Raw genomic sequence first — 16176 nt, 5'->3', positions numbered from 1 at the left:
ACACTCCGGTCACCGTAGGGTGCAGGGCGCTGGGGGGGGGGGCGCCCTGGGCAGCAATTTGAGTACCTTGTGGCATTAAACCTACATATATACAGTCAGGAACTGTATATATGTAAATCCCCCGCCATTTTCTATCACTGAAAGCGGGACAGAAGCCCGCCACTGAGGGGGCGGGGCCTTCTTCCTCAGCACACTAGCGCCATTTTTCTTCACAGCTCTGCTGGAAGGACGCTCCCCAGGCTCTCCCCTGCAATATCCTGGTAGCAGAAGAGTAAAAAGAGAGGGGGGGCACATAAATTTAGGCGCAAAAGTTATATTTCAGCAGCTATTGGGTAATCAGTGTATCCCTGAGTTATATAGCGCTGTGGTGTGTGCTGGCATACTCTTTTTCTGTCTCCCCAAAAACCTCTGTGGGGTCCTGTCCTCAGTCTGAGCATTCCCTGTGTGTCTGCTGTGTGTCGGTACGGCTGTGTCGACATGTTTGATGAGGAGGGTTACGTGGAGGCGGAGCAAGTGCAGATAAATGTGGTGTCGCCGCCGTCAGTGCCGACACCTGATTGGATGGATATGTGGAAGGTCTTAAATGACAATGTAAAATCTTTACATAAAAGGTTGATGACGTTGCAGCCGGGGGACAGCCGGGCCCTCAAACCGGGCCTGCCCAGGCGCCTCAGAGGCCGTCAGGGTCTCAAAAATGCCCACTATCTCAGTTGGTTGACACGGATGCCGACACGGGGGTAAATTTACTAAGGTCCCGATTTTGACCGAGATGCCGTTTTTTCATCAAAGTGTCATCTCGGTAATTTACTAAGCAATAATCACGGCAGTGATGAGGGCATTCGTAATTTTTTGCAAGTCCAAGAAAAAAATTACGAATGAATACACCATCGGTCAAAACGCGGCTGTTTAAGTATGAATCTCGGTAATTTACTAAGAAGTGCAAAGCAAAAAACAAACAAACACTGCCGTGAAAAAATACAACTCGCAAAAAAGTGCTAAAAAAACCCAGACCTGCTTTTTTTTTCCGTGATTGGATAGGCATGCAGGGATCCATGAGATCCGTGCATGTATATCAGTGGGAAGGGGTGGGAAAGTTGTTATTTTATAAAAAAAAATTGCGTGGGGTCCCCCCTCCTAAGCATAACCAGCCTCGGGCTCTTTGAGCCGATCCTGGTTGCAGAAATATGGGTAAAAAAATGACAGGGGTTCCCCCATATTTAAGCAACCAGCATCGGGCTCTGCGCCTGGTCCTGGTTCCAAAAATACGGGGGACAAAAAGAGTAGGGGTCCCCCGTATTTTTAAAACCAGCACCGGGCTCCACTAGCTGGACAGATAATGCCACAGCCGGGGGTCACTTTGATATAGTGCCCTGCGGCCGTGGCATCAAAAATCCAACTAGTCACCCCTGGCCGGGGTACCCTGGGGGAGTGGGGACCCCTTCAATCAAGGGTTCCCCCCCCCAGCCACCCAAGGGCCAGGGGTGAAGCCCGAGGCTGTCCCCCCCCATCCAATGGGCTGCGGATGGGGAGGCTGATAGCCTTTTGTGATAATGAAAAGATATTGTTTTTAGTAGCAGTACTACAAGGCCCAGCAAGCCTCCCCCGCATGCTGGTACTTGGAGAACCACAAGTACCAGTAGTACTACTACTAAAAAAATACCCAAAAAAAGACAAGACACACACACCGTGAAAGTAAAGATTTATTACATACATGCACACAAACATACATACATACTTACCTTATGTTCACACGCAGGTCGGTCCTCTTCTCCAGTAGAATCCAAGGGGTACCTGTTGAATAAATTCTACTCACCAGATCGCGGGTCCCAGGGTCCTCGGGGCATCCATTTGTAATCCACGTACTTGCATAAAATAAGAAAATGGAAAGCCGAGCCACGAACTGAAAGGGGCCCCATGTTTTCACATGGGACTCCTTTCCCCGAATGCCAGAAACCCACTCTGACTGATGTCTAAGTGGGTTTCTTCAGCCAATCAGGGAGCGCCACGTTGTAGCACTCACCTGATCGGCTGTGTGCTCCTGTACTGTATGACAGGCAGCACACGGCAGTGTTACAATGTAGCGCCTATGCGCTCCATTGTAACCAATGGTGGGAACTTTCTGCCCTGCGGTTGACCTAAAGTGACGTCACCGCTGAGCAGAAAGTTCCCACCATTGGTTACAATGGGTTCGCTCACAGGTGGATCCTTGGGCTATACAGATTGTATCTCAGGGATACAAGCTGGAGTTCGAAGTGACTCCCCCTCACCGTTACCTAAAATCTGCCTTGCCAGCTTCTCCCACGGAGAGGGAGGTAGTCCTGGCGGCGATTCACAAGCTGTATCTCCAGTAAGTGATAATAATGGTACCCCTCCTTCACCAGGGAAAGGGTTACTATTCCACACTGTTTGTGGTACCGAAACCGGACGGTTCGGTAAGACCCATTCTGAATTTAAAATCCTTGAACATTTATATGAAAACGTTCAAGTTCAAAATGGAATCACTCAGAGCGGTCATTGCAAGCCTGGAAGAGGGGGATTTTATGGTATCTCTGGACATCAAGGATGCGTACTTGCATGTCCCCATTTACCCACCTCACCAGGAGTACCTCAGGTTTGTGGTACAGGACTGTCATTACCAATTCTAGACGTTGCCGTTTGGTCTGTCCACGGCTCCGAGAGTATTTACCAAGGTAATGGCGGAAATGATGGTACTCTTTCGGACGCAAGGAGTCACAGTTATCCCGTACTTGGACAATCTCCTCATAAAGGCAAGGTCCAGGGAGCAGTTGTTGCTCAACGTAGCACACTCTCAGGAAGTGTTGCTAAGGCATGGCTGGATTCTGAATATTGCAAAGTCGCAGCTGATTCCTACGACACGTCTGCCCTTCCTGGGTATGATTCTGGACACAGAACAGAAGAAGGTGTTTCTCCCAGAGGAGAAGGCGCAGGAGTTGGTGACGCTGGTCAGGGACTTCCTGAAACCAAAACAGGTGTCGGTGCATCACTGCACGCGGATCTTGGGAAAGATGGTAGCGTCATACGAAGCCATTCCCTTTGGCAGGTTCCATGCCAGGATCTTTCAGTGGGATCTGTTGGACAAGTGGTCCGGATCGCATCTTCAGATGCATCGGATGATCACCCTGTCCCCGAGGGCCAGGGTGTCTCTTCTGTGGTGGCTGCAGAGTGCTCATCTTCTCGAGGGCCGCAGGTTCGGCATACAGGACTGGGTCCTGGTGACCACGGATGCAAGCCTCCGCGGATGGGGGGCAGTCACTCAGCGAAGAAACTTCCAAGGGCTGTGGTCAAGTCAGGAGACTTGTCTTCACATAAACATACTGGAATTAAGGGCCATATACAACGCCCTGAGTCAAGCGGAGCCCCTGCTTCGAGGTCAACCAGTGCTGATTCAGTCAGACAACATCACGGCGGTCGCCCATGTAAACCGCCAGGGTGGCACAAGAAGCAGAGTGGCAATGGCGGAAGCTACAAGGATTCTGCGTTGGGCGGAGAATCACGTGCAAGCACTGTCAGCAGTGTTCATTCCCGGGAGTGGACAACTGGGAAGCAGGCTTCCTCAGCAGGCACGACCTCCAACCGGGAGAGTGGGGACTTCATCAAGAAGTCTTCGAGCAGATTGCACATCGTTGGGAACGCCCACAGGTGGACATGATGGCATCCCGCCTAAACAAAAAGCTAAAAAGATATTGCGCCAGGTCGAGGGACCCTCAGGCGATAGCTGTGGACGCACTGGTAACACCGTGGGTGTTCCAGTCGGTCTATGTGTTTTCTCCTCTTCCTCTCATACCCAAGGTGCAGAGAATAGTAAGAAAAAGAGGAGTGAGAACAATTCTCATCATTCCGGATTGGCCAAGAAGGACTTGGTACCCAGAGCTACACGAGATGATCACAGAGGACCCATGGCCTCTGCCTCTCAGACAGGACCTGTTGCAACAGGGGCCCTGTCTGTTCCAAGACTTACCGCGGCTGCGTTTGACGGCATGGCGGTTGAATGCCGGATCCTAGCGGAAAAGGGTATCCCGGATGAAGTAATTCCTACGCTGATAAGAGCTAGGAAGGATGTGACAGCTAAGCATTATCACCGTATATGGCGAAAATATGTTGCTTGGTGTGAGGTTAGGAATGCCCCTACAGAGGAATTCCAGCTGGGTCGATTTCTCCACTTCCTACAGTCAGGTGTGACTATGGGCCTCAAATTAGGGTCCATAAAGGTCCAGATCTCGGCCCTATCCATTTTCTTTCAAAATGAACTGGCTTCACTGCCTGAGGTTCAGACGTTTGTAAAGGGAGTGCTGCATATTCAGCTTCCTTTTGTGCCACCAGTGGCACCTTGGGATCTTAACGTTGTGTTGGATTTCCTGAAATCCCACTGGTTTGAGCCACTTAAGACCGTGGAGCTAAAATATCTCACGTGGAAAGTGGTCATGCTGTTGGCCTTAGCATCGGCTAGGCGGGTGTCAGAATTGGCGGCTTTGTCATGTAAAAGCCCCTATCTGATCTTCCATATGGACAGGGCAGAATTGCGGACTCGTCCCCAATTTCTCCCTAAGGTGATATCATCGTTTTCATTTGAACCTTATTTGAATATTGTGGTGCCTGCGGCTACTCGGGACTTGGAGGATTCCAAGTTGCTGGACGTAGTCCGTGCTTTGAAAATATATGTTTCCAGAACGGCTGGAGTCAGGAAGACTGACTCGCTGTTTATTCTGTATGCACCCAACAAACTGGGTGCTCCTGCTTCGAAGCAGACTATTGCTCGCTGGATCTGTAGCACGATTCAGCTGGCTCACTCTGCGGCTGAATTGCCGCATCCAAAATCGGTGAAAGCCCATTCCACTGGAAGGTGGGCTCTTCTTGGGCGGCTGCCCGAGGGGTCTCGGCGTTACAGCTTTGCCGAGCTGCTACTTGGTCGGGTTCAAACACATTTGCTAAGTTCTACAAGTTTGATACCCTGGCTGAGGAGGACCTTGTGTTTGCTCATTCGGTGCTGCAGAGTCATCCGCACTCTCCCGCCCATTTGGGAGCTTTGGTATAATCCCCATGGTCCTTAAGGAGTCCCCAGCATCCACTAGGACGTCAGAAAAAATAAGAATTTACTCACCGGTAATTCTATTTCTCGTAGTCCGTAGTGGATGCTGGGCGCCCGTCCCAAGTGCGGACTTCTTCTGCAATACGTGTATATAGTTATTGCTTAATAAGGGGTTGTTGTTATGAACCATCCGTTGAATGAGGCTCAGTTGTTGTTCATACTGTGAACTGGGTATGGTTATCACAAGTTGTACGGTGTGATTGGTGTGGCTGGTATGAGTCTTACCCTGGATTCCAAATCCTTTCCTTGTAGTGTCAGCTCTTCCGGGCACAGTTTCCTTAACTGAGGTCTGGAGGAGAGGCATAGAGGGAGGAGCCAGTGCACACCAGATAGTACCTAATCTTTTCTTTAGAGTGCCAGTCTCCTGCGGAGCCCGTCTATTCCCCATGGTCCTTACGGAGTCCCCAGCATCCACTACGGACTACGAGAAATAGAATTACCGGTGAGTAAATTCTTATTTTAATGACATCTGTGCTTTTTAGTGTATGTTTCTATTAAATGTATTATATATTTTTCAACTTAACCTACCGTCCTAGGTTTTTATTGACTAACTTCTTGATATTCGATTTATAAGCAACCAAGCGCTGGTGACCATTGTTTTTATCATTTGGTGGACATAACTGCATGTGTTGTCTGCTACCTGGGATTCCCAATGCATTGGTAACCAACCACTATCATACAGACAATTGAAGCGACTTGCTAGAGGAGGCTTATCTCCAACAGAACCAAAGGGAGTGGTGGTCTGAACACGACTGGGTTTATTTTTAGGTCAGTGACTTCTAATCCAATGTGAAATAAAATATCTAGAGTGTGATCATTTTTATGTGTGGCAGAAGGAATGACTCATGTGAAGCCCAGATCTTTGTGCACAGGAGGGCTTGGCCAAGGCAAGAGAGCTCATCTTCAACCCATTTATTGAAATCCCAGAGGCTGAACCATCTCTGATGCACCAGAACTAGGCTAGCAACAGTGTCTTCATGTCTGAAAATCTGGCCAAGTCACTGGCACATCATTTGCTCTCTATGTAGCCCCACATCTCTGCTGCAGGCTCTGTGTTCTCCCAAACTCTCCTCTGCTGCTGGGGTGGAGTGTGACAGATCTTACGGAAAGGCTGGCAGAGAAAATGAATGAAATATCAGAGTGAAGTTGTGGATAGGAATCAGGTACTGAATCAGCCATGAGGAATTAGGGAGCTACCAATGTTCGATTGGATTCCATGCCGCTGATTGGATCCAACAGACAGGCAATATGGACCAAAACTAATGAGATGTGACACTGGGAGAATTATGTTTTGCCTTGATTTGGATCTGAGCCTGGTGAGAATACCCAAGCCAGTACTTGTATCCATTCGTAAATGGTACTGTATATTCAGATAGATTTGGTTTCCAGCAAACTGCACCCGCTCATCTCTATTTTGTATACAGATTCAGATGTGCACATCAAATTGATAAGTGCAGTCTAGCTAAATAATTTTGTTGGTTCCAACTGTTTCATTTGTGTGAATAAGATGCTCAGCATGGCTGAGCCACTTGGGACCTGGCACACTGAAAGGAGCTGTTTGGCTCTACTGAAGTCACATTGTAAGGACACATCTGTATTACATTGTATCTTTTTCTCTTTAGAGTAGTTCTGGGCTGGTTGATAAGTTTATAGAACCTTCTTAATGAAAAGAAAAATGGGAACTATTATAAAAAACCTGTGCAAAGAAATAATATATTGCTGAGCTGTAGAAAGTAAAATTTTTCAAAACTTCAATAGAGAAATGCCAGTATGGACAACAGTGCTTAACACTCTTAACACAGTGCTTAGGCAATGGTAGCACCCATGGGTTTAATCAACTGCAGGCCCCTTTATTTCCAACCCCCTAACCTCATCGGTCAATGCCAGTCCTGCCAAGTCTCTGTCGCAGCCACCTGGACTGTCAGGATTGATGTACTGTATGCTGTATTTCAGTGCAGGTGACTGGACTTTATCTTCTCCTCCTGCCCCCCCTACCTTTGGTGAAGAGCGAGCTCCCAACCCAGGCTGGGGTTGATAATATTAGTAGTGCACAGCGGCAGTAATAAGGGCCCCATACAGTGGTTCCATATGATTTGGTACATTTGCATGCAATATATTGTATGCGATTCCAGCCATGCCTGCAGGAACCGACATATTACGAGTGCAGCACTAACGACCTAGGAGAGCTGATCCGACCCTCACGGGAACGTGCATCGCATCGGATCGGAAACACCTCCAAAATGCCCAATTTCACCGTTATATCATCCCGAGTGCCCGAAATTGGCTAAAATCAAGCATTATCGTTCTAGTGTATGGGGCCCTATAGCCTCTCAGACAGTGATAATCAAGTGGTTGGGTTGTAGTGTAGCTAATGAAGGGAATGGCTTAATAAATACTGAGTGGATAGAAATTAATAGGTGCTACAGATGTAGCCACCTTTATCTTGACTGTTTCTCCGCTGAGACGGGCGTTTAGTCACGCTAAGGCGATAGCTGAGTTTAATCACAGGTAGGCGCGTTGAGGCGATCTAGATACTCATAATGCATTACACATCTCCACCACTGTGTGGCTAATGCTCCACTAATCCAGTACTTTCGATCGTACAGTATAGCGGCGGATTGATCTACAGCTCTGGCAATACTGTAGGCGTAACGGGAGGCGGTGGAAAAAGATGGTGACCTACAGTACTGTAGAGTACTGTACTGTATGTGTATGGAGTACTATATGTGTATGGAGACGCAACTACAGTAATTGTGTAAAAGGAAGAATGTACACGACAATGTATAAACACCGTGCTTTTAAAATACATGAGCGTCTGAGTTCGCTAATGCATAATGGGAATGGAGGGCTAGCAGGAGGCGGTGGAAAATACCGTGCTTTACAAATGCGAGCGTCCGAGTCCTCTAAGGCATAAACCAACACCAATGGGGTGGGGGCCGGGTGCTGTTTGCAGTACTTTCACACATGAAATTGGGAGTCTCTCATGAGGCGTCGTGGGCTAGGGGTGAAGGCTCCCACCTCCCACGCTGGGGGTCCAGGGTTCAAGACGTGATGTGCCTTCTTTTTTTTTTTTTTTATTGTAATAATACACTGTATTATTTTATCTACATTGTAAGACAGTCAATGGAAAGGTGCACACAAGTTACATATAAATCAGAGTACATCTGCAGGAGCGATTCTTTACGCTAAATGCAACTAAACAGCGGGAATGAAATGAGGGTATTCTGACGCTACTAACTGAGCAAAACAGTACTGTAGATCTTCAGCGTTTGTGTATTGCACAGGACCTGAATTCCCTCCCTGTGCAGGCTCCCAGGGGGGAAGGGCGATGGGGGTAGGGGGAGACGATGGAAAATACTGTGCCTTTGAAATGCAATTACTGTACATGAGCGTCCGAGTCCACTACGACATACTGTAAACCAACACCAATGGGAAGAAAGTGCCAACCTTTTTTTTAATGTGTTCCCGTGACATTCATTTAAAAAAAAAAAAATTTTTCTCTCTAATACATCCAATGGAAGGATGCACACAGGTTTCACATAAATCAAAGTACATCTGCAGGAGTGATTCTTTACGCTAAATGCAACTGCACAGCGGCAATGAGTAGAAATGAGTGTATTCTGACGCTACTAAGTGAGCAAAACAGTACTATACAGTAGATATTCTGCATTTGTGTATTGCACATGACCTGAATTCCCTCCCTGTCTACTGCATGATCTGTGCAGGCTCCCAGGGGGGAAGGGCAATAGGCTAGCAGGAGGCGGTGGAAAATACCGTGCTTTACAAATGCGAGCGTCCGAGTCCTCTAAGGCATAAACCAACACCAATGGGGTGGGGGCCGGGCGCTGTTTGCAGTACTTTCACACATGAAATTGGGAGTCTCTCATGAGGCGTCGTGGGCTAGGGGTGAAGGCTCCCACCTCCCACGCTGGGGGTCCAGGGTTCGAGACGTGATGTGCCTTCTTTTTTTTTTTTTTTTAATTGTAATAATACACTGTATTATTTTATCAACATTGTAAGACAGTCAATGGAAAGGTGCACACAAGTTACATATAAATCAGAGTACATCTGCAGGAGCGATTCTTTACGCTAAATGCAACTGCACAGCGGCACTGAGTAGAAATGAGTGTATTCTGACGCTACTAAGTGAGCAAAACAGTACTATACAGTAGATATTCGGCGTTTGTGTATTGCACATGACCTGAATTCCCTCCCTGTCTACTGCATGATCTGTGCAGGCTCCCAGGGGGGAAGGGCAATAGGCTAGCAGGAGGCTACTGGGGACTCAGACTCATACAGTACTTGCATTTCAAAAGCACAGTATTTTCCACCGCCTCCCGCTTGCCCATCGCCCTTCCCCCCTGGGATCCTGCACAGGTCATGCAGTAGACAGGGAGGGAGTTATTCACGTAAAATAGGGCAAAGCTGCAGGAGCAGTTGTACTGTTTAGGGTCTATGCACCATATGGTATACATACAATTCTATAGCAGGGCAGACTCAATTGAAATGGCTACCGCCTGTGTCTCCTCGCCCAATGGAGGCCCTCGGCTATGGAGCAAGTAACAGCACAGATTTGGTAGGTCACGGGGCAATGCTGAAGGAGCGTCAGAATTCCCTAGCTAAAATACACAGGGGTGATAGGGATAAGTGAGGTCTTTGCGCATAACGATACACCGCAAAGTTCCCCATGGTTTTGATTATGCCTTTTCTTTGAACACGGTATTTTCCACTGCCTCACCCTACCCCCATCCCACTTTCCCCTTCCCCCCCTGGGAGCCTGCAAAGTACATGCAGTAGACAGGGAGGGAGTTCCGATCAGGTTACAAGACATGTGCAACAGTATACTACTGTATGTAGGAAAATCCACCGCCCACTCTGATTTATGTGAAACCTGTGTGCACCCTTCCATTGAATGTATAACAAAGAAAAATAATAATAATAAAGTGAATGTTACAGGAACACATTAAAAAAAGGTTGGCACTTCCTTCCCATTGGTGTTGGTTTATGCCTTAGGGGACTCGGACGTTAATACTTGTATTTCAAAAGCACAGTGTTTTCCACCGCCTCTCCCTACCCCCATCGCCCTTCCCCCCTGGGAGCCTGCACAGGTCATGCAGTGGACAGGGAGGGAGTTCAGGTCAGGTACAATACACAAATGCTGACGATCTACAGTACTGTGTTGCTCAGTTAGTTGCGTTGGAATACACTAATTTATACTCATTACCGCTGTGTATTTGTATATAGCGGAATGAATTGCTGCTGCAGATTTACTTTGATTTATGTGAAACCTGTGTGCACCCTTTCATTGAATGTACAACAAAGAAAAAAAATAATTAAGTGAATGTCACGGGAACATAGAAAAAAAAAGGTTAGCACTTTGTGACTCTCAGCGTGGGAGGTGGGAGCCTTCATCACTAGGTTGGTATGGAAGGGGAGACAATTAGCTACCGGAGGGTACCAACCCCAAGTTTCTGTGACCCCCACAAGGCTCATGGCAAGCGTCGGAACCTATGGTGGGTCTGAATTAACGGTCCCATTATAGTCTATGGGAAAATGGGTCCACTTTGCGTACTGATATCTCTGGTTCTGGGTGTCCCAGAGACTCGGGACTGGTACCATACAAAAGAGGAGACTCTTGGCTTTCGGGGCAGACCAACCACTAGTTTATGTGACACTGGAAAAGGAAACGGGAAGCAACCGTGTTTCGGGTCCCCTCCAGTTGTCCGCCTAGCTTGCACAGGATACAGGGTTTCTGGCTAGATAGGAAATACTGTACAGAAATGCTAAGCATGGTAATTTGACATCCAGGAACATAGGGAGGAGTTTTTATCTCACTCCATTATACTTAGAAAAATTACACTTGCCACTGTACGTTACAAGCTGTTTGTGCTAATTAGTACACTAGTAGAACATACTGTACAGAGATACTAAGGACAGTGATTTGGCATCCACGAACTTAGGGAGGAGCTTTTATCTCTCTCCATTGTAATCTTTCTAAGTATAATGGAGAGAGATAAAAGCTCCTCCCTAAATTCCTGGGTGCCAAATAACCGTCTTTAGTATCTCTGTATAGTATTTTCAATTAGGGTACTAATTAGCACGGACAGCTTGTAAAGTACAGCGGCAAGTTTAATCTTTCTATGTAAAATGGAGAGAGATAAAAGCTCCTCTGGAAGTTCCCAGATGCCAAATCACCATTCTTAGTATCTCTGTACAGTATGTTCTACTAGTATACTAATTAGCACGAACAGCTTTTAACTGGATGCCAAATCACCATACTTCGTATCTCTGTACAGTATGTTCTATTAGGGTACTAATTAGCACGAACAGCTTGTAACGTACAGCGGCAAGTTTAATCTTTCTATGTATAATGGAGAGAGATAAAAGCTCCTCAATAAGTTCCTGGATACAAAATCACCATACTTGGTATCTCTGTACAGTATGTTCTATTAGGGTACCAATTAGCTGTTTGTGCTAATTAGTACCCTAATAGAAAATACTATGCAGAAATACTAAGGATGGTGATTTGGCAACCAGGAACTTAGGGAGGAGCTTTTATCTCTCTATATTATACATAGTAAGATTAAAATTGCCACTGTACGTTACAAGCTGTTTGTGCTAATTAGTACCCTAATAGAAAATACTATGCAAAGATACTAAGTACAGTGATTTGGCATCCACGAATTTAGGGAGGAGCTTTAATCTCTCCATTGTAATCTATCTAAGTATAATGGAGAGAGATAAAAGCTCCTTCCTAAATTCCTGGATGCCAAATTACTGTCCTTAGTATCTCTGTACTCTATGTTCTACTAGTGTACTAATTAGCTGTTTGTGCTAATTAGTACCCTAATAGAAAATACTATGCAAAGATACTAAGGATGGTGATTTGGCAACCAGGAATTTAGGGAGGAGCTTTTATCTCTCTATATTATACATAGAAAGATTAAAATTGCCACTGTACGTTACAAGCTGTTCGTGCTAATTAGTACACTAGTAGAACACACTGTACAGAGATACTAAGTACAGTGATTTGGCATCCACGAACTTAGGGAGGAGCTTTAATCTCTCCATTGTAATCTATCTAAGTATAATGTAGAGAGATAAAAGCTCCTCCCTAAATTCCTGGATGCCAAATTACTGTCCTTAGTATCTCTGTACTCTATGTTCTACTAGTGTACTAATTAGCTGTTTGTGCTAATTAGTACCCTAATAGAAAATACTATGCAAAGATACTAAGGATGGTGATTTGGCAACCAGGAATTTAGGGAGGAGCTTTTATCTCTCTATATTATACATAGAAAGATTAAAATTGCCACTGTACGTTACAAGCTGTTCGTGCTAATTAGTACACTAGTAGAACATACTGTACAGAGATACTAAGTACAGTGATTTGGCATCCACAAATTTAGGGAGGAGCTTTAATCTCTCAATATTATACATAGAAAGATTAAAATTGCCACTGTGTGTTACATGCTGTTCGTGCTAATTAGTACACTAGTAAAACATACTGTACAGAGATACTAAGGACGGTGATTTGGCAGCCAGGAACTTACTGAGGAGCTTTTATCTCTCTCCATTATACATAGAAAGATTAAACTTGCAACTGTACGTTACAAGCTGTTCGTGCTAATTAATACACTAGTAGAACATACTGTACAGAGATACTAAGGATGGTGATTTGGCAGCCAGGAACTTACTGAGGAGCTTTTATCTCTCTCCATTATACATAGAAAGATTAAACTTGCAACTGTACGTTACAAGCTGTTCGTGCTAATTAGTACACTAGTAGAACATAGAGTACAGAGATACTAAGGACAGTGATATGGCATCCACGAATTTAGGGAGGAGCTTTAATCTCTCCATTGTAATCTATCTAAGTATAATGGAGAGAGATAAAAGCTCCTCCCTAAATTCCTGGATGCCAAATTACTGTCCTTAGTATCTCTGTACTCTATGTTCTACTAGTGAGTCCGGTGTACCGTAATGTGCAGACCTAGCTTATCCCTATCGCCCCTGTGTATTTTAGCTAGGGGATTGTGACGCTCCTTCAGCATTGCCCCATAGCCTGTAAAATCTGGACTGTTACTTGCTCCGTAGCCTAGGGCCTCTGTGGGGCAAGGAGTCATAGGTGGTAGCCATTTCTATTGAGTCTGCCCAGCTACAGAATTGTATGTGTACTGTACGGTGCATAGAACCTTAACAGTAGAACCGCTCATGCAGCTTTGCCCTGGTTTATGTGAATAAAAAAAATAATAAAGTGTCTGGAAAAAACTAACATGCATTTGTACTTTAGGAATCAAACTCAGGACTCTGAGTATAGGAAGCGGAACACTTCACCACTTCGCCGCAGACAGATGAATAAATCCATTGGTTTTGATTATGCTGTAATGACTACAGGATTAGGACGCTAACATACTGTACAAAATTCCTAATCTCAAGAGGCAATAGTGAACTTCAAACACGTCCATTTGCGACAGTGTACACTACTGGTTTTCTGTTGTTTTGTCTGCGGGACTTGGACGCTCACATATTCATAAAGTACTGTAGATGGATCATATACTGTATGCTGTACTATCTGTGTCTGTATCGTATATACTGTATTAAATAATGCAGCGTAATGAGTATTTACTGTATGCAGCGTAATGAGACGCCTTAGTAAAGTAGTCCTTATTATATATTTCAGTATTGTATTTTACGGGAGACCACACGCATGCTCAGTGGTGATTGTAAAAAGCGACATCTGGTGGATGATCGCAGGTATTACACGTAAAGGTAACGCCAAACGCTCTGTCTGCCTCCGTGCGATTAGGTACGCCTCTCTGTGACTAGGTGCGCCTCCCTACGCTGCGTATGCTCGATCGGGACAAACGCCTTAGCCAGTCAAGATAAAGGTGGCTACATCTGTATGTGGCGGTTTAATGGGTGTAGCTGTGGTTGAATGACAAGGCTGAAAATTTTTTAATGAGAGCAGGGAGGGTGAATCAGTATAGAAAAACTTTAGAAACAATGCGTAATAAAATTTGGTGTGCAACTACAACATGTGCACATCCCAAAGACACTTAAAATCAAATGAAAAAGATAAATGTTTTGTACATCAATAATAGTGCTCTCCAAATACCACATTTAAACATGCGACACCATTGTGTGACATTTATAGGCAAATGACAAAATTGATTCACCATAAATAAGGAAGGTCCTCTAGTCACCATTGGATAGATATAACCAAAGATTGGGTGAAATCCTCCTTTTCAGGGAGTAAATTCTATTCCTTACGTGCTTTAATAGACCTGAAAGATACGCGTCTCCTTTCCCCATGCAATTGAGGATAAATGGAGACACTTAAAAAGAACAGAACATAATTAATACATTTAATGAGACAGATTGCACTTACAAAAAACACAATTTAAAACAGCATATCACAATAATCTCCATAGGACATAGCAGCATTCGTATATATCACCCGGGGGGATTCCTGGCTTAGGCTGCTGAGGCAGGAGGCTTACCCGTAAACTGTTAAGCGAAGTGCTGACATTTTGGGGAGGGTGGGACCCGGCATGCAGGGCAGCCTTGCACCCCCTCCTGTATGCTAGAGAAAGGAGTTGTAGTTTTGTGATTTCTCGTAAAACTACAACTCATGTTGAATCAGGGCTTCTTTTCTTTCTGCTGGTAAATACTATGGGCTAAATGTAATAGAGCGCAAGTTTGGGAAATGTGCGAGTTTACCACAAAACATGCACATTTTTGGAATTCAGGCAATGTAATAGCGAGAACATGTAAACTCACGTTTCTCCCAATTCCGCAACTCACAATGGATAAACTCGCTTCCAGATGTTTTGCAATGGAAAAATACAACTCTCTGCAAATGTAGTAGAGTGCGAGTTCTAAACTTGCACCAAAAATCTTACCAAAAAATCACAAAACATAGATCAGTTTCAGATAGTTGAGATCAATGTGACACTTTACTTAAGAATATAAAAAAACACAGTTAAAGCCCAATTACAATACTAAAACATATCTCAATACATATCTACAGATGGAGCCACCTTTATCTTTGCCTTTAATAGGATTAATTGAGCCAGGACAGTCGGATTTAATCCCCCAGTGGCGCACCCAGGGGGGGGTTTCCGAGTACCCAGAAACCCCCCTCCACTAAAAAAAAAAAAAAAATTTTTTTTTTTTTTTTAGCTGCATGAGTATTATTAATGACTGTCTAGCGTCCTCTGCAGCCTGCTGTCTTCCTGGTGGCACTTGCAAGTGCAATAAAAGTTTACTTTATTTTAATTATAGTACATATATATCCATGTGCCTACATATATACACATGTATATACATACATACATACATACATACAAACAAACACACACACACACACACATACATATGATATATATATATACATGTGTATATATATATATATATATGTGTACTGTATGTGTGTGTGTATATATATATATATATATATATATATGTATGCATGTTTAATATGCTATGTATATGTGTATATGGGTTCACTACGATCTCCCGGCGGCCGACCTCCCGGCGACCAGCATACCGGCGCCGGGAGGCCGGCCGCCGGCTTACCAACAGTGTGGCGAGCGCAAATGAGCCCCTTGCGGGCTCGATGCGCTCACCACGCTACGCGCGCCACACTATTCTATTCTCCCTCCAGGGGGGTCGTGGACCCCCACGAGGTAGAATAAGTGTCGGTATGCCGGCGGTCAGGCTCCAGGCGTCGGTATGCTGGTCGCCGGGAGCCCGACCACCGGCATACTGAAGACCACCCGTGTATATGTGTGTGTGTGTGTAGATATAGATAGATATAGATATCTATCTATCTATCTATCTAGATAGATAGATAGATACACACACAGACACACTAGTTTTACGGACCAAGCATATACTGGGTCACCTCAGTCCCCACCCCCGTGATTGGCTCCGCCCAGTTCTGGAAACCCCCCCATGCAAATCCTGCGTTTGCCACTGTCCCCTGCTGTAATGATTTAATCCCCTGCTCTATTGTTCTCTGTATTGTATTGCAGCTGAGGACAATAGATGAAAGGCTTATGCTA

At 45.2% G+C, this 16176-nt stretch overlaps 1 protein-coding gene across 2 annotated transcripts in view; it reads right to left on the bottom strand.

Moving 5' to 3' along the window:
* The window catches only part of LOC134929070 (C-C chemokine receptor type 4-like), a 111221-nt gene that overhangs the window by 20316 nt on the left and 74729 nt on the right, over nucleotides 1-16176 (bottom strand). For both annotated transcript variants that reach the window (XM_063924912.1, XM_063924911.1), the window contains one exon: nucleotides 14287-14445. The gene's annotated coding sequence lies outside the window, so the exon portion shown is untranslated. The remainder of the gene's footprint in view (nucleotides 1-14286; nucleotides 14446-16176) is intronic.

Source organism: Pseudophryne corroboree, chromosome 5 (assembly GCF_028390025.1).
Source record: "Pseudophryne corroboree isolate aPseCor3 chromosome 5, aPseCor3.hap2, whole genome shotgun sequence".
Lineage (NCBI taxonomy): Eukaryota > Metazoa > Chordata > Amphibia > Anura > Myobatrachidae > Pseudophryne > Pseudophryne corroboree.
This window is presented reverse-complemented; position numbering and strand designations above follow the sequence as displayed.